The 27,496-nt window shown below is 40.9% G+C and overlaps 1 long non-coding RNA gene across 1 annotated transcript in view; it reads left to right on the plus strand.

Annotated features, from left to right (window-relative positions):
- The first annotated feature begins 283 nt into the window (after window positions 1-283).
- The window catches only part of LOC311618111, a 144,015-nt gene continuing 116,802 nt past the window's right edge, over window positions 284-27,496 (plus strand). The window contains exon 1 of the long non-coding RNA XR_014794238.1: window positions 284-316. This is a non-coding gene — a long non-coding RNA (uncharacterized lncRNA). The remainder of the gene's footprint in view (window positions 317-27,496) is intronic.

Here is a 27,496-nt window from a genome sequence, read left to right on the forward strand (position 1 = left end):
AATAAACATCAGGGTTTTTTTTACAAATTGAATAATCAAGCAATAATGATTTTTTGTTATTTTAATTGAGACAGAAGATAGAAACAATACATTATTTTCAACTCTATCTGTTACAAGCATTAAAAAACATTTTGAAGATTATAGGTGTTACAGCTGTTGAACTGGTGTTTAAACATTATTTCTCACACTGTGCCTAATAGATTTAATTATGGCTCACACATTTTTTTTCTTTTTTTATTTCTTCAGATGGAAAACTATACAAATACATTGTAAACCACCATGAGAACATGGTATTAGGCTGTCTCTGCTGAGAAAGGTATGTTGAAATTATAGGCCTGGCTGGCATGGCTCAGTGATTGAGCATCCACCCATGAACCATCCACCCATGGTTCGATTCCCAGTCAGGGCACATGCCTGGGTTGTGGGCTCAATCCCCAGTGTAGGGTATGCAGGAGGCTACCAATTAGTGATTCTCTCTCATCATTGATGTTTCTCTCTCTCCCTATCCCTTACTTTCCGAAATCAATAAAAATATATTTGAAAAAAATTTTTAACTTATTTTGTAAAAGTCTCTTGTAAATAAATTCCATTAAGAACTGGCTTTCTGCCGAAACTGGTTTGGCTCAGCAGTAGAGCGTTGGTTTGTGTACTGAAGGGTCCCAGGTTCAATTCCGGTCAAGGGCATGTACATTGGATGAGGGCACATCCCCGGTAGGGGGTGTGCAAGAGGCAGCTGGTCAATGTTTCTCTCTCATCGACGTTTCTAGCTCTCTATCCCTCTCTCCTCCTCTCTGTAAAAAAATCAATAAAATATATTAAAAAAAAAAAAAAGAACTGGCTTTCTTTTATAATCCATAATTGTAGTTCCTCACATAGATCAAGTAAATAGAAAGCCAGCATATCCAAGCCAAAAGGCCTTACTATGACTGGACCCAAAAGTTGGAAATAGTGATTAGTCTGAAGTCCATTTAATGTGAATTTTATATTTGTTCAAAAATATTTCTTCAGCTCTTTTCCAGCCCATATTTGCCCTTACGGAGCTCATATTTAAATTGAGGACACCCATCACAAAGTAAATTTTAACACTAATGAGAACCAAATTCTGACTTTAAGTACATTAGTAGTTTTAGGGAAGTGGATTAGAGACAGATCTGGAATCAGTTTGAAGAAAAAGTGGTTGAAAAGAATGAAATAATATGAGCAAAGAAATAAGGGGGCAGAAGCGGGCTGAATATGGTGTATATGGAGGAGCTATCAGAAAATTATCCTACTTCCAGATGTATTTTCATATTTGAGAGTAATGGGTAGATAACAGGATAATGGAATGGGGGAAAAACTGATCAGATTACAAAGAGCCTTGAATGACATGAAATGTAATTTGATCATGGCATGGCAGGCGGGCAGTGATAAATTTAAATTCTTTTTAAATTTTTGGTACATGCCTTCCAGACAAAATTTTAAAGGTACAAAAGGGCATTCCCTGAAACATAATTCTCCCTTTTAATAGAGTCTAACAAACTGATTTAAAAATTTATATGAAAAACAAAGATTCAACAATGACTGAAATTCTGAAGAAGAAATATAAAGCAGGAGGAGAGAGTCGAAGGCAACTTGCAGACTTTTTATAAATTTATAGTAATTAAGACAGTTTCGTGTTCATACAATGATAGAAAATGGACAAAATAGAGAGCCTAGAAATAGTCTGTGCATAATTGAACACTTGATTTATGTCAAAATTGGGTATTGCAGGTCAGTGGGGAGATAGGCTGGGACATTTGGTTCTCCACATGAAAAATAAATACAGGTCTCTACCTCATGCCTTATAAAAAATCTATTTTAAAGGTAAAATTATAGCCTGGCTGGTGTGGCTCAGTGGTTGAGCATCGATGCATGATCCTAGAGATCATCCTCTCCATTCCTGGTGAGGGCACGGGAGTGGGTTGCTGGCTCTATTCCTAGTAGGGGCCATGCAGGAGGCAGCTGACCCATGGTTCTCTCTCATCGATGTTTCTATTTCTCTACCTCCCTCTCTCTCTAAAATCGATAAAACATTAAAAAGGTAATAATAAAGGTAAAATTATAAAATCTTAAAGGCACTAACCATAAAAGAAAAGATTGATAAATATAGCTACATTAATATTAAGAATGTTTCTTTAAAAGACATCATATAGAAATTGAGGAGATAAGCCATAAACTGAGAGAATATATCACAGTACCTATAACTAGTTACTCTGAATAATTCAAGAACTCCTACAGATCAATAAGAAAAACAAAACAAAACAAAACACGGATAACTTAATTAGAAACTAAGCGATAGAAACAAAACAGGCATTTTGCAGAAGAGTAGACATGAATGGCCAATAATCATAAGGCAAGAAGCTTGATCCCAGGAGTAAACAGGAAAATGCAAATCAAAACCAATGAGCTGCCATTTACACTCACTACATTCTAAAAATTCAGAAGTCTTACAAGCCAAGTGTTGGGAGAGATGTGTCTTAGACATTGCTGGTAAAATGGTAAACAACCACTGTGGAGAACACATCCTTATGCTGTTGCAGTCGCATAACTCACCATGTATATTTTGACACTGTAAATGATTAAACAGTTCATTTTGTTTAGTTACTGTTACCTGTACCCAATAGTCTTAAAAGTTCATGTAAAACTACATTTTTAATCTACTAAATGTAATTGATTTTATTATCCTATTCATCACCTTTTAAATTCAAGATATGGTCATGAAATGTCACAACACAGATAGATGCTCTTCAAAAGGTTTTGTGGAATCTCCTTTTTTAAAAATTGGATAAGTTGCCTCCCATATGCACCCTAACAGGGGATGGAAGTAGGGGAATCAAACCGACAAACTAGGTATGTACCAAGGAATCGAACCTACAACCTTTTGGTGTATGGGATAACGATCCAACCAACTGACCCACATGACCAGGGTGGGACCTCCTTTTGCATTCTCGCCACAAATCGAGAAATCTCTACAAAATCTGAAGTTCTTCCTGATTTACTCTATATTAACTGATTTTTACCTTTCACCCTGAGAAGGACTTAATCCATAAGTCTTTGGTGGGATTATAAAAGCGTTTGCCTACTGATGTGCCCTATGTAGCAATGTCAAAATACCCTCCTCATTGCATATTCTAAGAAAAATTACTTTTAAGACAGAAAATAAATATTATAGGACTTATTATCTTGACACCTTTAAAAAAATTTAATTAAAATGTTGTAAACGTTTTGCTATCAATTAATTATATGAATTTTTATATATTTATAGTATTGTATCCACAGTTATGAATTATTGATTTTAATAAAATCAATTATTGGCATGCCCATATTTTTTACTAATTTTTAGTAGAATCTGCTGGCAATCCTATACTACAGTGTTTCCCAAAGTGTGGCACGTGTACCCCCAGGGGTACGGGAAGAGTTTGGTGGGGGTACGTGTTGCACCGGAGTTTGGTGGGGATATGCACTGCACCGTGCTTAGCTGCACCTAATTCTACATCCTCATGAGTACGAGGGATACTCAGCGTTACGAAAATTATAGAAGGGGTACACATATGTCAAAAGTTTGGGAAACATGCCGAAACCAGTTTGGCTCAGTGGTAGAGCGTCGGTCTGCAGACTGAAAGGTCCCGGGTTCGATTCCGGTCAAGGGCATGTACATTGGTTGCGGGCACATCCCCGGTTGGGGGTGTGCAAGAGGCAGCTGGTCGATGTTTCTCTCTCATCGACGTTTCTAGCTCTCTATCTCTCTCCCTTCCTCTCTGTAAAAAATCAATAAAATATATTAAAAAAAAAAAAGTCTACATTGTTCAGATGAGTGATTAAACTTTATTAAAAACAAAAAAAAAAGTTTGGGAAACACTGTTATACAATAAAAGCCTAATATGCTAAGTGTCCGGTTGTCCATCAACCAATCAAAGCATAATATGCTAATGATATTCTAAGGCCACTCAACTGCTCGCTATGATGTGCACTGACCAGCAGGGGGCAGACTAGGTTAGTCCAGCTGGTAGGTTAGCTTATTGCTGGGGTCTGGCTAACAGGATTGAGCAAAATAAGCCAGACATGCCCTGGAGCCCTCCTGCGTACCTCCCCAGCCCTGATCATGCACCAGTGGGGTCCCTCAGCCTGATCTGCACCCTCTCGCAATCCAGGACTCTGCACGAGATGTCAGAGAGCTGGTTTAGGCTCGATTCCGTAGACCAGGCCAAGGGACCCCACTGGTGCACAAATTCATGCACTGAGCCTCTAGTCTAAAATAAAACAGTTCTATCTACTTTTTCTTCTTGTCTCCTCTCCCCCCATGCCTTCTTTCTTCCACCCTTCTTGTCATCATTACTCTTCTTGCAATTGCTCTTTTTGCCCAGATGAGGCCAGGAGCTAGATATATGCAGACATATCAATTGAAGTGCTGTGTGTGTGACTCTCTGCTGTCCTGTTTTCCTAAACCTGGGATGGAGTTATCACTCCCACCAGCACAAATCAATTACCTCTTGTTGAAGGACCTGAGTCTCTGAACATCTGCTGTCCTTTCTGTCATTTATAGGACTCAGAAGAAATCCACTTGATGTTTTTCATCTCATACCACAGGGATTTTCTAAAACTTGTGTTATTTCCTGTGGCCAAAGATTGTTTCATTTTCTTGCAAAGGGAAGAGAAAAGGGATCTCAGTGCTTCCTGTGATCGCACAAAGTTTATTTTAGGAACAAAAATCTGAGCTCTTTCCCCCCTATTACTCCGCATTTCCTTGCTGAAGGACTTAGTAGCATAGGATGATGTTTATTTCTTTGCACCAAGGAAATGTTTATTTTGTTGACTAGAAAACATTAAATATTCTGTGACCCTGTAGTTCAAATTCCAGGCTTCATGTGTTTTGTGGAGAGAAAAAGAAGTTACTCTGAATCTGTCTCCTTACTCTTTAATTAGTGTTGAAATTGTTGCTTGAAACAGTTGACATTATTTAGTACTTTCTACACTCACCTGTTTTTATGAATTGCTTACATGAAATCATAAATGAACAACAACAAAAAATCAAAACCTTTTTTAATGTTATGTCTTTTTATGGTGAGGAGAGACAGTGTTTACTGTCTTGAATTAGCAAGTAATGTTCTCTTTTGAATCTGGGGGGGGGGTTCTTATCTTTTTTAGGGAGGAATTTTCATATAAACAAGCTTTTTGTATCTATCTAAGGTTCCAATTAATTACATTTTACAACAAATATAAAAAAAATAAACATTTATAATAACTATTTCCTGTTAGCAAAGACTATGACACAGGAGCTATCTAGTCAGGATGCTTTGGGAATTAAAGTATTGCAAGAATAGAAAACTATGCCATCTAAGCAGTTAGCCTGAACCTGTGTAATCCACCTTCATTTCTGAATGCTGGCTTTATGGTCATGCTTTTTTAGAATGCGTTATTGTCCTGAGCTTTACAAACAAGTATGTATGTGACTTGCTTGCACATTTTCTAAGAGTGTATCTTCCAAATGCAGAATAGGTGCTGCCACTTCAGTTTTGGTTTTACTTCACAGCTTTGTTCATAAAGATTTTGTTGCAAACTAGTTTTCTTAACAATTCATAGCAACTCTATTATGTTATTAAATTTTATCAATACATGGAGGAGTTATCAATTCCCATGTAAATAAGGCATTGTTTGAGGAAAGGGTTGATTTTCCTGGTGATCTGAGAGACCAAACTGTGGCAATAATCTCCTTTTGTGTAGTCACTTTATCTGTGCTGGAGAGTGCCTTACCAACATGAATTTCTTTCCTTATATTTTTTCATATGTTGCTAAGCCTACAGTGTGCATTTTCTCAGGTGGAAGAACCAGGTTTGGAAGGTTCAGTAACCTTCAAAGGTTCAAGAACTAGATTTGGAAGGTTCAATGCCTGGGTAAGACTGTCAGAAGAAAATACAGCCACCCCAGGTGTCCTTGGGATTGGTTTTAGGATTCCCCAGATACCAAGGTTCATAGAGGCTCAAGTCCTTACAGAAACTGGCGCAGAACAATGCATACAGTTGGCCCTCTGCATCCACAGATTCCCAACTCTAAATCAAAAACAGTATTTTCTTTTTATTTAAATTTATCTTTACTGATGCAAGTAATACATATTACCCTCCTCTCCCCCCCACCCCTGCTGTCCCATTGACCCCTTCCAGCCCAGCCCCACCCACCCCCTGCCCCAGCTTTCACCATACTATTGTCTGTGTCCACGGGGTATGCATATACTAGTTCTTTGGTTCATCTCTTCCCACCTCTCCACTCCCTGGTACCCTCCCACCTCCCAAACCCCCCACTCACCTTCTCTCTGAGATTCATCAGTCGATTCCATGTTTCTCTGTCTGTGGATCTGTTTTGTTCATCAGTTTATTTTGTTCATTGGATTCCCACATATGAGTGAGATCATGTAATACTTGTCTTTTTCTGTCTGTCTTATTTCGCTTAACATAATACTATTTTCCATCTGTAGTTGGTTGAATTCTTAGATGTGTGAAATCTGTAGATATGTAGGCCTAACTGTATACCCAAAGAAACTCGGGAATTATGCTAAGTTTTTACTAGTATTAACTGGAACAGTCCACAGTATTAAGTGGGTAACTGATGGGGATAAGTTCTATTCACATTGTACTACATCATCCATTAGAATTTCCTTGCTTTACTCTCTGGAGTCCTAGATAAGAATTTGATGGGAAATTTGAATCAAATAACTGTACCAGATAAATTAGAATAAATGTAAGTGGCATTCTTATTGGATTAAATATTAATTGAGAATATAATTTTGACTCATTTCTTTTATTCATTTAGTAGGTTGTTTTATTCTATAGCCTTAAAGAAATACTTGCTTTCTCCCCACTCTGTAGCTCTGTGTGTATGTGTGTGTGTTTTAAAAATAGTGGTTGGGCCGAAACCGGTTTGGCTCAGTGGATAGAACGTCGGCCTGCGGACCGAAGGATCCCGGGTTCGATTCCGGTCAAGGGCATGTACCTTGGTTGTGGGCACATCCCCAGTGGGGGGTGTGCAGGAGGCAGCTGATCAATGTTTCTCTCTCATCGATGTTTCTAGCTCTTTATCCCTCTCCCTTCCTCTCTGTAAAAAAAACAATAAAAATATTTTTTAAAATAAATAAATAAAAATAGTGGTTGGGGGAAGCACTCTGGAGAGGTTGGCATCTGGAGGAACAAGGAGTTGCTTGGGGCGGTGGCAAGGAAGTGTGAGTGCCAGAAGCCATTACATTTGCAGGGCCTCTGGTCACCAGGAAAAGGTTGTGTTTTTTACTTCACAGAGAATGAGGACAAGTTTATTAAGGAAGGAGAGCATTTCATTAAGGAGGAAAGAAATCCTACTTTAGTTCTGCCACTAAGCTCCAGCCAGCTGACTATCAGTGTCTGCATTACGGGGGAGAACTTGGACACAGTGTTTGGGAAAATGAGTGAACAAGCAAGGGTAGACCCTTGGAATGGAGTTACTCTAGTCTCCTAGTCTCTCCCCACCCCCATACAATCTTGATGGAGGGAAGAAAGTGAGCAAAGGGGTGACTTTTTCTCAGACCAAGGAAAGAAAGCTGAGCCTCTGGTTCCTTAAAGTTCACTGCCAGAGGCTGTGATCCAGGCATCAGTTGGAAAGCCATACATCAAATAAATTGATTAACGTCCATCCACTCTTCTAATTATTGAACTCCTCATGCTTTATAAGTTAAATAAAGCTCATGTTTTATTTACCACCTTTTAAATAAAGCACTAAGTTCAAGAGAGGCTGTGGAGGGAAAATCAAGAACAGGAAAAGAAATCAATGCAAAAAACTTATATCTGCACTAAACACTAAAATTGGCAGTCTGGCAGAAAGAAGGCAACAAACAAGGGTATGTGGGGGGAAAAAGCTTTAAGGTGAATCCACCTGTTGCCACGGGCTGCAGGCTCATTGGCACCTTTGCGAGTAATTAATGGCGCTCTCTGATGCTACCTGAATTAAACCTAGGGTTGTGGTTTACATTGAGCAGCCTAAGACTTTTATAGGATTTGCAGAACCTGCTGTTCCACAGAAAAGTGCAGTGTTTCAATAAAGGTACAGCTAATCACTGCGTATGGGGGCAGTTTTCCTGACCCTTTAAGAGTGTTGCCCCGGATGGCCTTTGGTTTGTTAGAAATGCTTGTCAAGGTGAGGAGCCTTTTCTTTTCGGTTTCATCTGAAGCTGCCAGTATGGAGAGAGAGGTCGGGGAGAAGTGGATTGTCCTTCCAAGAAGGGCAAGGAGAATGGAATGTGCAAAGGCTTAAAGGCCAGGAGTTGAGTCAGCTTCCAGCCCATGGACACAAAAGTCAGTGTGGCTGATGCTGTGCTGTGCTGAGGCTGAGCAGAGATGATAAGGAACCGTTGGAGAAGGTTGGCGGCAGCCCTCCCTGTCTCCCGCCATCCCCGTTCACAGTTCTCTCTCTGCCGCAAGCCCTGTGCTCAGGCTGTATGGGCTGCTGCAGTGTGCAGGCGGACAGCCACCGCACCTGAACCTCAACGCCTTCTTCAGTTCCCACATTCTCGGCCTCCGCTCTGCTGGCCTTGCTCTCATTCAGACCTCCTGTACGCCTGACACGGGAAACTCCTCACTCTGAATGCAGCACGTGACCATCCTTCCTGTTTTCACATTCCCCTACCCTCACTGAACTGGCTTCTCGGGACTTCTGATGCCTTGATGCCCCTTCACCTAGTTCTTCCCTTTCCAGACTTAGTGTGTGTGTGTGTGTGTGTGTGTGTCTGAGTGTGTGTGAGTGTGTGTGTGTGAGTGTGTGTGAGTGTGTGTGAGTGTGTGTGTGTGTGTGTCTGAGTGTGTGTGTGTGTGTGTCTGAGTGTGTGTGTGAGAGTGTGTGTGTGTGTCTGAGTGTGTGTGTGAGAGTGTGTGTGTCTGTGTGTGTGTGTGTGTGTGTGTGTGTGTGTGAGTGTGTGTGTGTGTGTGTCTGAGTGTGTGTGTGTGAGTGTGTGTGTGTGTGAGTGTGTGTGAAAGGAGAGACCGGGAGAAAGAGAGAGAAGCAGGGGGATAAATTGAAAGGTTGGCCATTGGCAGAATTCCTTCTCACACAGGGCAGATCAGTCTTTTGTTCTCGTCAGACATTCAGCTGATTCACAGTTGGAGGGCAATCTGCTTTACCCAACGTCACTGATTTAATGTGACTCTTATCCATGATGGTTCCCTTTTCTCCACATCCTCACCTGCACTTCTTGTTTGTTGATTTGTTGAAGGTAGCCAGTCTGGCAGGTGTGAGGTTATCTTGTTGTGGTTTTAATTTGCATCTCTCTGATGATTAATGACTTGGGCATTTTTTCATGTCTATTGGTCATCTGTATGTGCTCTGTGGAGAAGTGTCTATTCAGGGCCTTTGCCCCTTTTTTAATTGGATTGTTTGTTTTTGTGTGTGTTGAGTTTTATATGTACTTTATAAATTTTGAATATTAACCATTATCAGATATATCATTGGCAAATATATTCTCCCATTCAGTGGATTGTTTTTCATTTTGTTGATGGTTTCTTTTGCTGTGCAAAACTTTTTAGTTTAATATAGTCCCATTTGTTCATTTTTCTTTTTTCCCTTGCCAGAGACAATATATCAGAAAAAAATATTACTAGGAGAAATGTTTGAAATATACTTCCTATGTTTTCTTCTAGGATTCTTATGGTTTTGAATCTAGGATCCTTATCTTACATTTTGTAAGTAATCCATTTTGAGTTTATTCTTGTGTGTGGTGTAAGAATATGGTCTGGTTTCATTTTTTTTTTTTTTTGCATGTATCTGTCCAATTTGCCCAATGCCATTTATTGAACAGACTCTCTTTTACCCCGTTGTATGATTTTACCTCCTTTGTCAAATATTAATTGCCCATAAAGGTGTGGGTTTATTTCTGGGCTATCTTCTGTCCCCATTGATCTATATGTCTGTTTCTATGCCAGTACTTTGCTGTTTGATTACCATGGCCTTGTAGTATATTTTGATATCAGGTAGTATGATTCCTCCAATTTTGTTCTTCTTTCACAATATTGTTGTGGCTATTTAGGGTCTTTTTTGGTTCCATATAAGTTTTTGGAATATTTGTTCTAGTTCTGTGATAGGAATTGCATTAAATCTGTAGATTGCTTTGGGTAGTGTGGGCATTTTTAATGATGCTAATTTTTCCTATCAATGATCATGGTATATCTTCCACTTATGTGTCTGTCCAAACCATTGAATTATGTTGGCTTGCCCACATAAAAGAATATTGGGAACAGATAAAGAGCCCAACAGACATTTACACTTTGTCTTCAGAATTTATTCAGAGCAACTCTGTCTCTTCTCAGTGCTGAATTTCCTGGTGCCTTGATTCATTATCTCATTTTCCCATTCTCTACTTTCCATTTTCCATCTTGTCTCTTTAACCAGTTTGAACTCAACATGCTGGCTTTGACCTCACCCAAGATCACATGTTCTGATAGCTACTCTGCTCAGGGAGTGGTAGTGTTTGGGAAGGCCTACATTCAATTCCTGTACCTGTGGCTCAGCTAGATAACATGGCTGTTCAGAACTTCAGAGTCCTAGAAACTTTGGTGACTCCACATCTAATGTGATACTGTATAGTTTTTACTACTATTCTCTTAGCAGCAAGTAAATGCTTGTAACAGTTACAAATCTTCACGGGGATCTCCTGACACCCTTCGATATACTAGATCCGTGGCCGGCGGACTGTGGCTCACGAGCCACTTGAGGCTCTTTGGCCCTTTGAGTGTGGCTTTTCCACAAAATACCATAGACTGGGTGAGTCTATTTTGAAGAAGTGGCATTAGAAGAAGTTTAAGTTTTAAAAAATTGGCTCTCAAAAGAAATTTCAATCATTGTACTGTTGATATTTGGCTCTGTTGACTAATGAGCTTGCTGACCACTGTACTAGATTATCAAGAATCTGTACAAAAAATATTTTAATAAGTTCTGGTCTCTGTGGAGTAGGAGTTGGAGTTTGGATTTCCTCCAGACCTCATGTTCCAGGCCAGAAATTGTTATCCTACTCTTGGAAGGACAGAAGTCATTACCTTCTACCTCCTGACTTCACCTGCCCCCCTCTATCAGAGTCCTTTCCATTTTTCAGCTTGCCTCACTGGCTAAATGCCAATGTTTAACTCCTACATCTGACCCAACAACTCAGGATGATGAACCCAAGTAGGATTTAGAAATGGCAGGACATGATGTCTGGATGTGGCAGGGCAGCTGGTAGTAGTCATGGAGAGATGGCAATAGGAAGAGAAGCAGGGTGTTCTAGAAGAGAGAGGATTATTGGCCATGCTAAGTCTCAGTTGCCTGTGGAGCATGCATAAGCACTGTGACCTTTTGCGGGGTTTGTATTAGGCCTCAGTCACACAGCCTGATGTATTTTCTCTTCTCCAGGCCATGTGGTTTCACTCTTCACATTACAGATTACTAAAGCAAAGGGGACAGTGCTGATCAGTCACCTAATTACAGTCATTTAACAAGAAGGGATTTATTATGTGTAACTGAAAGGGCCCTTGTTACAGCAGGAACACCGTAATAATACACTAGGGCCTATCTCATATCAGAGATAGGCCCTAGTGTATGACAGCATCAGCAAACTATCAGTCTCTGTACTGTAACCTCTCGCCACCCCTGCCTACCTGGTGATGGTCTGAAGTTCACCCCAAGCAAAGAGACTCAGACATTAATATGGCTTCTCAAAAAGACTTCTGTCTGTTTATTCATCAGTTAATCTATACATGTAATACAATAGCTCCTTCATATGCTATCCAAAGGGGAAGGGGAGAGAACAGCTCTTAACTGCACTGCAGGCATCTGGGAGGGTCTGGAATTTGCAATATGGCAGCATAAGAAGCAGGCATGGGAGAAAATGTGTGCAAAGTCTATCTCTAGACTGAGAACCTGGCTCATTTCCCACACAAAGTCCTACTCTAAAAGGCTATGTCATGAATTCATGATGGCAAATGCCAGGTGTGTGTGTGTGTGTGTGTGTCACATATAAGCACATTTGAATGCTGAGTCTTTGAAACAAGCCTTGCAGACCGCCATGCCCTCAGAGTGATAATGTCAAGATGGCTCTGTGTCCAGCCTGGAGTTCAGAAAGGAGTGCGGGCTGCAGATGGAGCTGAGAGTCATTGCATGTTGGTGGGGGTTGAAGCAGTTTGTTCTTTCTTAGGTACCTTTTGCGTACTTAGGTCCCAGATTCCCTAATTTCACCATGGGAAATTATTTTCCCCTTCACAGCACCAAGATTCAGCAGGTATGTGACTAAGGGTTTCTGTGATTCCCCTCCCCGCTCCATTATCCCACAGTTGTGAACACCACAGCTAAGGGGTATAAATAATCTTTACATGGAAAAACAAAGAGAACATTTTAAAAGAGGGAACACTTTTAAAGTATTTTATTAATTTCAGAAATATTAAAGGGTGAAGAGAGGACCCCTAAATGTCTTACAAGAATGAAATCCTTGAAGAGTTTTCAGTCACCAAAAAAGAGTCAATACAATGCATAAAATAATGGACATCAATTGTCATAATTTTTAAATTCTAAAGTACATCTAAAGGGGATAGAATTACAGAGAACTAAAGGAATGAACGAATGAATAAGTCAGTAAGTTCTCCTCGGGAGAGGTAAGCTCTTTGGGGGTCCTTTATCTTCCTCTCTTACTTACAAGTTAATGGATGGTGTTCCGTTAGTGCCCGAGGGTCTCTTGTTACTTCTAGGCCCCAAATTAAAAAATGATAGGTCCAGCATTCCTATTAATTCATAAGGTAACTCCGCCTTTTTTTTTTTTTTTTTTTTTTTTTTTTTTTTAATAAAGTACCATCAAGGAATTGCTTTCAGTCACCCAGTTTTCCTTTTCTTTTATTCTAAGGTACAGAACTGCTCCATGTAATACATGCTTTCTTTTATACTCTGTCACATCTCCAGGAGAGGTGATTGTCCCTGGGCCAGGAGACCAAACTTTCAAGGTTGGTGGCAATAGATCTTACATGAAGAAACCAAACATGTTTTGCTAAGAATATTGATGAAATCATTTGTTTTTACTGAGCGCTATTTACACTGATAGATGGCTAAATATAAGAAACAAATTAATATGGATGATCCTGGCATTATTGCCTCTGACACTTTTTTATTACTTTAATATTTTCTATAGTTTCTAAGTGTGGGTAGCTGCCAAACTGCATTTAATTTTTCTATGCCTCCAGTTGCTGGTTTTATGTACTAATTCTTAAAGGAAAATACATTTTTCTATCTGAAGATGTGGTGCTTCAATTTGATAATATGACTGCTGCTTTGTGAATACAAAAAAACTTTAATTAATGAGAACATGTTTAGTCAGATATGCAGATTAACTGAAATATAGAATTATTGAATCTTCCTAAAACAGATTTTTATCATTTCCTTCCTTAATAAACTATATTCAGTGTATTTATCTTCCTTTGATTAATCTGGATTTTATTGTGCTGTAGGATATAAACAATCATATATGCTTCTACTACATGTGTGTGCATATGAAGAGGGAGAAAGTAATATCCCTCTTTTTTCAAAATCTAACCTCAGAATTGCATTTAAAAAACCCTAAAATCATTTGTTGGTTTTCTTGCAGTTGCCTCTTTAACCAAAGGGCTAATTGAGTACTGCCCCAAATTCAGTTTCATTAGGATTTTACTTATTGGAGGTTTTAAAATCATTGTTAATCCTTTATTCCAATTTCAATTGGAAGTCATACATTTTAATGGATACGTTTAAGTTGCTGACTAAGCCAAGCAAATGAATGTCCCCTGAGTTTCAGAAAGCAAACATTTTAAAAAAAAATCCTAAGTTATCTTAGTTGTGAATTTATCTGCTGGTTGAATGCTATAATCATCTCAAACCTTTCTCCTTACTATTCCTTCATTATTCAGACAATGAATATTTTTCATGTGTCAGACAGGGTATGAGATGCTAGAGAACACACTGATAACAAACCACATACAAGGATAGTTGTCCATCTGCATCACTGGCTGATAGAATTAAGGCTAGTTTGTAAGTTCGTTGTTCTCAGTCAATAAAAAAGCAAAATTTTAGCAGCCCTTCTGAAAAATTCTAGGTCTCTCTCTGCCTATGAAAGTTTACAAGAGGCTTCAACAAGTGATGGTATTAGACTATGGTTTTCAAACTCTGGTATGCTTGAAATTATTGAAAGGTTTGTTAAAACACACATTGATGGGTCCTACACCAGAGGTTCTGGTTGGGTAAATCTGGTTGGACACTAGAGGGGAGAGGGCCATTTCTAAGAAGTCTCAGGTGATCCAGATGCTGCTGGTTTGGGGACTACACTTTGAGAACCACTGGCCTAACGTATTTTCTTTCTCAATAACCCTCCTTTTCATGATGATGATGTTAATAATGATGAGAACAGCTCAAACCAGTGAGCTCTTGATGTCAGATATTTTGCCCATTAAGCCATCCTTACATTCCAGTTTCACAACAACCTAATGATATAGTTGTGATTACTATCCTCATTCTACAGGTGAGGAACTAGACACCTGGAGATGTTCATTAATGTGTCTAACATCACAGAGTAAATGACAATGGCCAGGATTGGAACTTCAGTCTTTCTGACCGTGTCTGTGTTCCACTGCCATGTTCCTCTGCCTCCCTGGAGGGCGTTGGAGCCGTGCAACCCAATCTCCCTGGGAGACACCCATAGGCAGGTGGAACCTGCCTCCATGTGCACCTGCAGGAGGGGGTTCTGAATAGAGGGCACTTCAGGCTCTCATGGGGAGGAAATAGCAGGATTTTCTTTAGTAATTAGTAATCCATTCTAACGGCTAATAAGCTTTTTATGATGGGAAACTTACTTTTTAATCAGATAAATGTTGCCATTTTTAAAAGCCATTAATGCATCAAGAATTAGATAACTGCAGACTTTTTAAAACATGCAATGCCTGGAATAGCAAGAGGTATTAAATTAGCCAAGGTACCATTGGACTCTAGAGCTTCCTGGATGTGAATCTGGTCACCAGAAAGATCCCACTTTCTGACCATGATTCAAGGTTCCTGCTGCCTTTGAATTCTAATAGTTTCCTTATCTAAGTTCTCATTTCCTTTTGTTATAATTACTTATTTAATGATTTGTCTCCGTGGAGATTTCAGAAAGGTACCATCCAGTAGAAATATAATTCAAGGCTCAAATGCCAACCTCTTACATAACTTAAAAATAAGAGCAAATAAAAACAGATGACAATTTAAAAAAAGCACTTTATTTAATTCAACATCTATATATATATAAAAGGCTAATATGCAAAGTATCCCCTCGAGAGTTCAACTGGAAGATCGGAAGTTTGATTGCTCGCTGTGACATGTGTTGACCACCAGGGGGCGGCATGGAATGAAGGAAGGGCCTGGCCAGCAACTGGCAGTCGCTAGGGACCCTGCCCATGCACAAATTTTGTGCACTGGGCCTCTAGTATTATGATAAAAAAACAAAACATGTAATACCTGAGTATTTCACCAGGGGCACTGAGCTCTTTCCCCTTGGATTGTCAAAAAACAAAACCAAAAGACAACAGCCAACACAACAACAGCTGTGTAATGTGAATGAATAAAAAATATACCTACTTTTTCTTTGTCAGATCGGCAAAAAGTATAATATTTGTTGGTGTGCCACAGAAGGGTAGTAACTAGTTTATGTGCGCCATGAGATGAGAAAGGCTGAAAATCACTGCTTCAGGTGAAAGGGAATTTGATTGTGAGGAACAAGGTCTGCCGCTGCTTCTAGAAGGTCACACCCCTCCTTCCCAATCCCCTCATTTACAGCTATTTCAAAAGGCATCTACAAAATTAGTTTGAGCTTCTCTGACCTTCCTGAGTTAAAGTACTTTTTAGCTATCTCCTGCCATAGGAATAGTAGTCACCCAGTATATTAATTAACAGTTCTCTCAGAAGGATCCACTGACTTGCATGCAAGATGAGGAGGATCAAAGAATGTGCTGGAGTTCATCAGCGTCCTGGGAAGGGCTGCCCAGCTTCCTAGTTAGATGACATGGTCCGTTGGGGAATGCTCTCCTCTCCTGACCGAGCACCAGCTCTTCTCCCTCCCACAAGGCGTGGGGAGTCCTTTCCAGTGGGCTGTTATTACAGTAATACTAGTGGCCTGGTACATGAAACTCGTGCATGGGTGGTGTCCTTCAGCCTGTCCTGCACCCTCTCCAATCGGGGACCCCTCGGGGGATGTCTGACTGTCTAAACCAGCAGTCAGACATCCCTCTCACCGCTCTCCTACCTGCCTGCCTGATCACCCCCAACTGCCCTCCCCTGCCGGCAATCCAGGACCACTGGGCTAAGGGATTCCCAGACACCTGGTAAAACATTATTTCTGGGTGTGGCTGTGAGGATGCTCCAGAAGCGATAAGCATGTGGATCAGTAGACAGAGTAAAGAGCTCCCTGATCGTGGTGGATAAGCAGCATCCAATCCCTTGGGAAACTGAATAGCACAAAACGCAGAGGAAGGGCAAACTCGCTCTCTGCTGGAGCCGATGTGTTATCTTCTCCTGTCCTCGGATACCAGTGCTCCTGTTTCTCCGGGATTTTGTTTGTTTGTTTTGTTTTTAATCTTCACGAAGGATATTTTTCCATTGATTTTTCAGAGAGAGTGGAAGAAAGAGGGAAAGACAGAGAGAAACATCTATGTGAAAGAAACACATTGATTGGTTGCCTGCTGCAAGCACCCAGACCAGGCCTCAGATTGGAGAGGAGCCCGAAATTGAGGTATGTGCCATTGGCCCGAATTGAATCCAGGATCCTTTGGTCTGGAGGCCAATGCTCTATCCACTGAACCAAACCAGCTAGGGCCTGTTTCTTAGGCTTCTGGACTCGCATACTTACACCATCATCCCCTGGTTCCCGGCCTGCGGGCTTGGACTGAACTAGAGCCTGCTTTCCTGGGTCTCCAACTTGCAGATGGCAGATCAGTGGGGCTTCTCTGCCCCCACAGTCACATGAGCCAGTTCCTATAGTAAATGTCCTTCTGTGTAATCTATGGGTACCCTATTGGCTCTGCCTCTCTGGAGAGCTCTGGCTAATACACCCATCCGGAAGTCCCACCTTCCCCACAAAAGTGACCAGATCCTGACTTGATCAGAATCACTTTGCAGCACTTTATAGTGTTCTCTGCATGCGCGCATCCCTAGCGCTATCGTTAGTCCTGCTTATTTTTTAAATTTGATATGTCTTTGAGTCTCTTTTAACTTACAGATTCCCTCAACATCCTTAATTTTTCTTAAAATGTATGTGGAAGAATCCAGGCCATTTGACCTTGAGAGTTTCCCCAAATCTGGATTTACTGATTGCCATCTCTTGATGCAAACAACACATTCCCCTGTGCTCTTTATTTTCTGAAAATTGGCAACTGGATACGCACTGAGTCAGATTCATGTTTACTCCTTTTGGCAGGATTCTAGGTGCTGTTTGGCAAGATCAGGAGGCACATATCAGCTTGTCTCTCTTTTTTATGATAGGAGCAGCTTTGATGCTTAATGTCTTATTTATTCATTAGAGTTGCAAAATGATGCTATTCTAATTCTATTATTTCTTTTTATTTATTAGTTGGAATAAATTGGTAAAGATAATTCATTTACTACTTATTAATTAGTAGTATAATTCACATAGGGAAAGAAGGATAAATGTTTTATTCTTTCCCTTTATTTACTAATTCTAGTGAATTACTTCTCTGTCATACTTCAAAGGTGACCAATTCCTTTTTAAAAAAGATCATTTAAGAGCTCAGGGATTTGAGACCTGGAAGCATAGAACAGGGTGCAGAATCTGGGAGGGAAGAAAAGGGAGGGTAGGAAGACCTGGGCAGAGGGTGGGCACAGGCTGGAGCGGGTGGGGGTGTAAAAAAGGGGGACATATGTAATACTTTCAACAATAAAGATTTTTTTAAAAAGAGCTCATGGGTTTAAACATATTTGTAGGTTTATTATCATTACTAAAACTCTAACTGTCATATCTTTGGCCAGTGGGAGCCTCTTCACGGTGACTCCTAAGTCCCTTTGACATGAACCAAGCAGTCTTCAACAGTGTCCTTGCTTGCTGCTATGACAAGATGTGCCAAGCTTATTTTGTACACTTCGTGTGCCACACCTGGAATCTACCATTTCTCTAACAAGCCCCTGATCCTTTTAGTGAGAAATTGTGTTTTAAAACCATATCTGGTGCTGGGGATGCTCCTTGCTAGGGATCAGCCTTTGTCTCTGGGCCTTTTCAGAGAACAGATCTGGGAAAGATGCATGTGTGTAGAAACATACACACTTGCATCTGTTTTGCCTCTGCTCTTTCTCCACTTTGTAATACTGTACATTGTCTACATGGTTTTTTAGCCCTTCACTCCACAGGAAAGTATATATTTAATGTCCATCACCAACATAACGACAGTGTTGCCCTAGTCATCTTGGTCGTCCACAGCTCATTCCTCAGGAAAGGTTCTTGAGAATAATATTGCATTTGATAAGCCTGTCTTCGTATTTGAAAATGAGTTTCATTGGATATTAAATCCTTCTTTCATACTTTCTGTGTAATTTTCTTTCCCTTATAATTCACATGCTCTCATTCTGGGGGTCCATATAATTCCTCCTTCTCTTCATGTCCATTCCTTTCTAAATATGGCCTCACATTGGTCATTCTGGGTTGGTATGCTCAGGTACGTACTGTTTTTTTAGAATGTAGTTTCAAATATATGTCTTTTCTACATTAGAAAGTTTTCCTTGAGTTATAGTTTTTAGTATTTGTTCTATTCTCTCACTTTGGCTTTTCTTGTATGGAGGCTCTTCAATACATTTGAGCTCCTTTGCAGATCTTCACCATTCCTCATTTTCTCTTGAATTCTTTATATATTTCTTTGTAGTTTTTAAGATGGATCTCTTTTGCATGTGTTGTTCCTCTGAGAATATGTTGTATATACACTGAGTGGCCAGATTATTATGATCTCTGAGTGCATAATAATCTGGCTACTCAGTGTATATCCTAAGGGGTCTTCAAACTACGGCCCGCAGGCCACATGCGGCCCGCAGAGGAGTCTGATCCGGCCCGCCAGGTTTTTTGGGCAGTGAGCGCAGCCGAGGTGTTACAGTAGGAATTAGTAGTTCATATAGTCCGGCCCTCCAGCTCTCTGAGGGACTGTGATCTGGCCCCCACTTTAAAAAGTTTGAGGACCCCTGTATAATGAAAGGCTAATATGCAAATTGTCCCCTCGACCAGGAGTTTGACCAGCCGGCAGGCTGGCCAAACACCCATGTCCCCTCCCCTAGCCAGGCTAGCTTGACCCCACCCATGCATGAATTCTTGCACCAGGCCTCTAATATATACCTTGTTTTCCCGAAAATAAGACAGTGTCTTATATTAATTTTTTCTCCCAAAGTTGCGCTAGGTCTTATTTTCAGGGGATGTCTTATCTTTCCATGCGCTAGGTCTTATTTTCGGAGGATGTCTTATTTTCGGGGAAACACAGTATATACTGAGTGGCCAGATTATTATTCATTCAGAGATCATAATAATCTGGCCACTCAGTGTATTTGCTTTTATATTACTTCTAGTTCACTCTTCATTTCTGAAATGATTTGTCTTTTATGCATAATTTTCATGAGCTTTGTCATCTCATTTCTGAGTTTTTCTAATCTTGACTTTCTTAATTCACCTATCACTTTTTATATTATTGTTTAATATTATTTTTCTATTTCTTAAACTTTTTTATTACAGTTTTGCATTCAATATTATTTTGTACTAGAGGCCCAGGGCATGAAAATCATGCATGGGGGCCATCCCTCAGCCCACACTGCACCCTCTTGCTATCCGGGACCCCTCAGGAGATGTCTGACTGCCAGTTTAGCCCTTTCTGTGTCTGCCTTTCCCAATAGTTTCAATGTGCTTCTATAAATCTTTGATTATAAGACTTCTGTTCAGCTAGTCTTCAGCTGGTTTTTCAGGTTAATTGTTCTGGATTTAATTGTAATTCCAATTTGATCCTGGAAGGAGGTGAGTGTAACTTTCCCTTACTCGACTGCCATTTTGGATCCTCCTCCTGTTATTGTATTTTCGTAATGTCTTCTATCTCATTTTGAAGTATTAGGTTATAGTTTTGTTCAGTATTGTGGACATATCTTTTTGGCATGCTTTCTTTTCTTGTATGTGATTCAGTTCCTTATTTTATTTTATTGAAAAAAAATTTTAATTGATTTTTTTACAGGGAGAAGGAGAGAAGGATAGAGAGTTAGAAACATCAATGAGAGAGAAACATCTATCAGCTGCCTCCTGCACACCCCCTACTGGGGTTGTGCCTGAAACCAAAGTACATACCCTTTACCAAAATTGAACCTGGGACCTTTCAGTTAACAGGCTGACACTCTATCCACTGAGCCAAACTTGATAGGGCCCTTATTTTATTTTTAATAATAACTTTGTATGGTATCTATCTTGATATTTTTCTATAGTTCATTTTTGTGAAATTAGTTTTTCTGAACTTTAGAATGAGGTGGGGGTTCAGTAAAGCATGTCTTATTTCATAGAGTCCCTCTTTCAATGTAGTATTCAAATATATAGCAGCTTTCTTTCTCACCTTTCTTGGTATGCTTCCATCCCTTCCCTTACGTGCCCTCCCCCCCCCCCCCCAGTTTGAACTTTTTCTTTCCTTTGTGTTTATTATCCCTATTCTGCTCAGTTTTGATTGTACTCCCAGCAGCTTCTCCCCAGTGCGGCCTTGTCATAGAAGGGATCCTTGGTTTCGCAGGGGCCCCTTCGGTCCCTCTTACTGCAGGCCCCTCGCACCCACTTCCTATAGACAAGGGCAAACCCTCCAATTTCAGTTTCTGTTCTCAAATTGGTCCTCCATATTTTCCAGGGAGAGACCTGTCAACTACCTTGTGGTTTTTATGTTCTCAGGGCCGTAAGTCAGAAACCCCATTGCTTCCTCTTCTTTCTCCTGCACGGATGGACTACCACCCAGGTTTTATGAGTGTTAGTTTGTCTCCACCCATTTATATTTTGGGGTTCATAGGACACCTTGTCATCTAGTTATGGTATAAATGTTTTCCCTTGGTTTTCGGTTTTGATATCTTATTCTGTGTTTATGTGTTGATTTGGAGAGGTTGAAAACTATGCTTGCCAAATCGTCTTTCCCAGAATCCTCTCCTACCAAGTAGGAGCCGTTAACAACTGTTCCCCCAGCTTCCTTTTCACTCAGAGCAGGTAAGAACTATTTTAGCCTTCCTGGAGAAAACATTTAAAAGTGGTTTTTTGATGGAGAACCCTCTCTCTTCTCTCAGCCTGTTCAAGCCCTCTTTCCCCTCCCCTGCTCTCCCTGGGCAGGTTCTTAGCAGGATGGAGGGAGGACAGGTATGCTTCAGGTTGTAACAGTGTGTCCAGATGCTTAGAACATTTTTCCTGTCTTGCTCTCCAAAGGACTAAACCAAAGGTGAGCGAGAGCAGAATGTTTCAGAGATGAAAGCGGTTTCTGTTCCAACTGAATCTTCAGTGACTCACTCTTAACAGGAGGAAATCGTTGAAAATACAGTTGTTCTGGGGCTGACATTACACTTCCAGCTGGAGGCGGGCACCAGCCACCGGGGGAAAGCAGCAGTGTGACCTGAAAAGCATTTTTACTGTTTGTATTCGCATGGTGGAAATTGGAGCGGCCTGGGGTTTTAACCCTATTCTAAAGACCAGCTCTGTGAATATCAACACGCAGCCACCCAAGGCGGCTTTCCTCCTCATCCTTTCTGCCAGAGGAACGCAGTCCTGTGACTGGCACCAGCACTCCTTCGCTCCTGCCTGGCAGGCCTGTGCCCTCCCTGGGTCAGGGAAGGGCTGCCGACTTGCCAGGCTCTCGTCCTGCTTGGGGCCCTCACTGACAGCTCAGCCTCCGTTTGAGCTTCAGACCAGGCTGCAGGCCTCTTTGATTGGCATTTTTTTTTATTAGTTGGGAGCCTATAATCAGCCCTTCTACTGCATGCCAGCATCTCAGTGTTTGGCTTGAAAGTATCTCTTGGTGACCTTTATTTGCATTGGCCTGCAAAAAAATTGTGTTTCCTTAGCAAGGAGGAGGTGGAGGAGGAGAAGGGCATATCTGAAGCCTAAGTATTAACTGTGAGGACTTAAGTATAGGATGTGCAGCCAGCTCTGGCAACCTCAGTTCCGCTGCCCTTTGCAGAGGGGACAGCGACTGTGTCATTAACCGCCCTGGCCGAGCACCACTGCAGAGCACTTACAAGTTCAAACACTTGAAAGATTAAACTTCCACTGTCCTTCAGAAGTGCCTAAAACAGGAGGCTACACCAGGTAAGAGCAGAAGGGGTAAAACTTGGCCCTTTCGGAGCCTGCAGATGAGTTTTCTTTAGACTTCAGAGAGTTTGTTTGTTTGTTTATTTATTTATTTATTTATTTATTTTTACTTCTCTGAATGTTGCCAACATTTAACTATTAGGAGACTTCTTGTTTTCTGTTTTGTTTTGCTTTAAGGTGGATTTCTGGCTTCTCTTAAGCAATCAGAGACCTGGCGACAGTTGGCTGGAGGGAGCGGCAGCTGCCCCCGATGCACGGGCCTGTGTGCTCCTGGCTGCCTGCTGCCCTCTCTCCTCTCCCATCATTTCCACTCTTTCTCTCACATCATTGTGCAAGCCTCATGCACAGAAACCTTCTTAAAAGTCAACCTTTTCTTGACTCCACTTCCTTTTTTTGACTCCACTTCCCAAATCTTTCTTCTCAAAAAAGCTGCTCCTCCCCGCAATCGCCATTTCTCGGCTCCCATTCTCTACACAGGCCCCCTGGGCTCCACCAGTGGCCCCACTTCTCATTTCCTCTAAGCTGACTTGTGAGTACCTGTGAGTCCCTCCTCCTCTCCCTCCTATGCTCACCCTTTGCTCTCCTGTCCTCTAGGTTCCGCCCTCTGAAGCTTTCCTTTCTCTCTGGCCTCTTAGCTAAGAGATAATTTCGGTCTCTGCCCTTGGTCCTCATTTCTGCTCACATCTCTTTCATGATTGCCTGTGGTCTCATGGCTTTAAAAGCATCCATGTGCTCAGTCCCAAGTGTGTGTCCCCGCCTCAGGCATTATGGAACTGCAGCCATCAAAGGAGCTGCCCACCTGACGTCTCCTCTTGCTGTCTGGAAGACCTTCTATCTACACATCCACACTGAGCTCCTGCTCCTTCCCTCTCTGCCAGTGATCTTCTACGTATCTCTCCGTGTTCACTCTCCACATCCCCCTTCTCTCCTATTCTGTGCCCTGGGAGGGTGACTAGTGCGGGCTGTTTTATCTCAGGCTTCTGGTTGGGTTCTTTCAACGCAGATCTACCCAGGAGTAAGGTCAGGGCGTTTATTCCTCGGGTCCCTTTGTTGCAGGATCACACGGGGCTGGCTGCATCCCTCGATCAAGTGTAAGTTAATACACACATCTCCACTTGATTCTGTCCCTTGAGGCCTAGGACTGGTCACTGCCCACTCTTTACAAGGTTTGGGGAATCCCTCTATCACTGTAGTTTCCTCATGTCCGGCCCACACCTTCAGAAACAGTCCTTTCGTTAAACCCTCCATGAGCTATACTAACATGAATTTGCCACATGCTTCCTGCTGGGACCTTGGTTTTACTTTCTATCTCTGTCCTTTTTGCATGATGAGGGCATTATTGAGAGTGACCATCGTTTGTGTGAAGACAGAAAGACAGATGCGTGTCTATTGTTTCAGTGTTGCACTTTGACAGAAGCCTTAGCGGAAAGCAGAGCCACATCATTCCAATAGATATCTGTGCCTAGACCTTCACCCAAGAGGACAGATAACTTGGGAGTAAATGTGAATGAGATAAGAGTGTTTGCCTTAGATAATGACTCTGCAAGCCGCTCACAGGTCCACTTCACTGTGGAAACATAAAATTGTGATTCATAGAAACCTTCCATAAAGGCCACAGACTGTATTTCTACACATTTCCAGCCATTTGCCAAAAAACATGTAGAAGAGAAATATTGCATCTCCTTAATCTGAAGAGCAGGTATTGATTTAGCTGCCAGAGACATAGGAAGCTGGAATCATTATTAATTTATCCACAGACACTGAGTCAAGCCATTCAATAAACAGGGGGTTTGATGCAAGGATTATGTTTCATTGATGCCTTTGTTTACTCTTGTTAATGCTACCTATGTGCTCAGAAAAAACACACCCTCAATTAAGCAAGATCAAAGCTTGTTAATGCTTCACATTCTTTTTGCATCTGATTGAATATAAAAGGAAGAAACATACTACAGTAAGGGCTGGGACAACAGGAGAGGAGGCTTCCCTTGATGTGGAATTGTGAGCTAGACAGAGCTCTTATTTCTGCTCTCTCTTCACTTCCTGTCTCTTGCCCCTCTCAGAACTCCTTTTACCTCTAACATCTAGGACTTAGATACAGCTCTGTTTTTCTTTCTGCAAGTAAAACAATCTGATAAAAGTATTAACATGAAGCCTTTTGAGAAAATATTATGGACTTTTCCAAGGGCATTTTTGTTTTTAAAACAGCAAGAAAAAAATAACAAAGATAAAACAAATCAAAATGAAATAAGTATCAGTAATATATCATTTGGGGGTCAAAATTATTTTTAAGGGCCTAGATAAAGAAAAAGAAAACCAGAAAGGGCAAATAGTCAGAGAGGCAAAGATTGTGTACAGGAGGTTTATTCTAAAATTATTTATTCTGGTAGAAGCAACAAACATAGACTACAATAAAGGAATGGTGAGATAAGGTATAATATAACCATACAATAGTTAAATAAGTTGTTATATGCCCATAAGCACCCATCAAAAATCAATTACCAAATAATATTTGAACACATAGGAAATTCTTCAATATAAAATGTTAGGAGCAAAAAGAAACTATATATTTAGTGTTATTCTCATTTTAATTATATATATGTATATCACATATATACACATCTATATTAACAGATATGATTGGGAGGGTATATCTCATTTCAATTATGTATATGTATCACATGTATACACATCTATATTAATAGGTATGATTATCGCTACAGAGATAATCAATGCTAGCAGTGATTATTTCGGATGGTAGGATTATAGATGATCAATATTTGGTTCTTTATAAGTTCTGTATTTTATTGATTTTTTTCCCCTGCAATAAACATGTTAATTTTATAATTAAAATCAGAAAATTACTTTTTAAAAGAGAGTACATTAATTTATAGAAAGAAATGATGGAATTTTAGGCAACAAGGAATGGATATTTTAATGTGTGTGAGAGCCTTCTATTATATCATATATCATAGACAACAGTAATTAACAAGTTTCATAGAATGATAATAATGAACCTTTATTGTATACTTACCATTATGCATTAACAGACTTTATTTTTAATTATTATTATGTTTTGTTTTTAATCCTCACTTAAGGATATTTTTTCCCATTGATTTTTAGAGAGAGCAAGAAGAAGAAAGGGAGGGAGGGAGAGAGGGGGAAAAAAATTAATGTGAGACACATCAATTGGTTACCTCCCACACAGGCCCTGACAGGGGCTGGGGATTGAATCTGCAACCCAGATACAAGCTCTTGACCAGGAGTCAAACCTCAACCCTTCAGTGCATAGAGCAACACTGTAACCATTAAGCAACACCAGCCAGGGTGCATTAACATACTTTATATTTGTTGTTTCTCTTTTTTAAAAATAAATCTTTATTGCTCAGATTATTATAATTGTTTCTCCTTTCCCCCCCATAGTTCCCTTCCACCCCGTTCCCCACCGGGTGTTGTTTCTCTTTTAATCCTTTTAACAGCCCTTTGAAGGTAGGTGCCACTTCCTCAAAATAGACTCGTCCAGGCCATGGTATTTTGTGGAAGAGCCACACTCAAGGGGCCAAAGAGCTGCATGTGGCTCATGAGCCGTAGTTTGCTGACCTTGGGTTTATGGTAAAACAAGCTGCTGTAACACAGACCTGAAATCACATTGGATTATCAAAAAGGAAGATGATTCTTTAATCATGTAACGTGTATTTCTTAGTCATTGGCAGCACAGTAGGGGTGTGGCGTTGTTTCCACTCCCGGACAGAGGCCCTGCTGTCTTCAATGCATGGCTCCTGAGGTTGCCCTGGACGTTCATGTCGGGCAGCAGCAGGGATGACTGAGACAATGGGGGTCTGTGAATTTCTGAGGCCAGAATTCCCACCCACATTTCAGTGGCTCCATCGTGTCATTCCTAACTGCAGGGGAGACTAGGAAATAGAGTTCCAGAAGGAAGGGAACTGAGTTAAGAGAATGGCTCTCTAATTTCTGCCCTGTGAGATAGTTAACTAGAGATCACACACCCAATAAGTAGAAGAGCAGGACCTGAATACAGTCAATCGTATTCCAAAGCTGACATTTTAACCACCGAACTAGACTTTCCACCGCAGAGGTAAAGAAGTTTAAAAATGGACTCCCTTAGGTGTTGGCTTATAAAGCAGCTATCACGGTCTTAGGAGAGGAGATAGACAACCTTTTGTTCTTACTTTTACTTTGTTTTTTAAAAGTTAGACTTAAAATGGCAGGAGAAGCTAAGATATGGCCAAAACTAAAATACCCAGCGTGAGGCAGACATCTACTAATTATAGGTAGGGTGAGCTGAGATAGGCAGGGAAATGCTTTCAGAGGCAGTAAGGTAGGTTTTAATAGTCTGTAATGCAACACCAGCATGTTTGTTATAAACTGATGACAAAGGAAAAGAAAAAATGCTTAGCACGTACTCTATCAAGAATAGTGTTCAAACGAGAAAGAGCAGAACAAACATAATTAAGAGGACATTGGAACTGAGATGCAAAACAACGGCCGGTGCTCAGGTCATTGTTCTGGAGCAGGAATTCTAGAATCTCTGTTTCATGGAGGTGCACACATCCGCCTTCCATCACTCCAAGATCCAGCCAAAGTGAAAGGATGGACAGGGACAGGGGAGGAAATGACCCAGGCCTCACAGAAGGTTGTGAGACTTCCGGTGTCCTGCAGGTAGGAAGAGGTTGCGAGGACACTGACAAATGAGAGGCAGGGAAAGGTGACGGCCTGGCCCCAGCAGCAGGGACAAGGGGCCATCTGCCCAGGGGGTGAGGCTTTGCGTTGAGAGTCAGCAGGTCACATGTGAGCAGTGGAACTAAAAAATGGCAAGAGGGGGCGGGGAGAGGGGCAGGAGGCATACACATTGAAGGCCTATCCGTAGAAGTATCTATCCATGTAAAAACCATAATGTATCTGAAGCAAGGTAGAATGTGGAAGGGAGTGGCAAAGGGGAGAGTCAAGTTAGGATGTCAATTTTTATGTAAAGTGAATGAGGCTTGAATATTATGTAATGTTGCAATGGTGATTGATAGAAAAACTAAACACACACACACACACACACACACACACACATACACACACCATTTTAAATAAAGCAGTGAAAAGTGAGTAGCGCTGTGCTCTCAACATCAATATTTCCTGCCAAGATTATTG

This window comes from Pipistrellus hanaki, assembly GCF_964339955.1.
Source record: "Pipistrellus hanaki genome assembly, chromosome: 1".
In the NCBI taxonomy this organism is placed as follows: domain Eukaryota; kingdom Metazoa; phylum Chordata; class Mammalia; order Chiroptera; family Vespertilionidae; genus Pipistrellus; species Pipistrellus hanaki.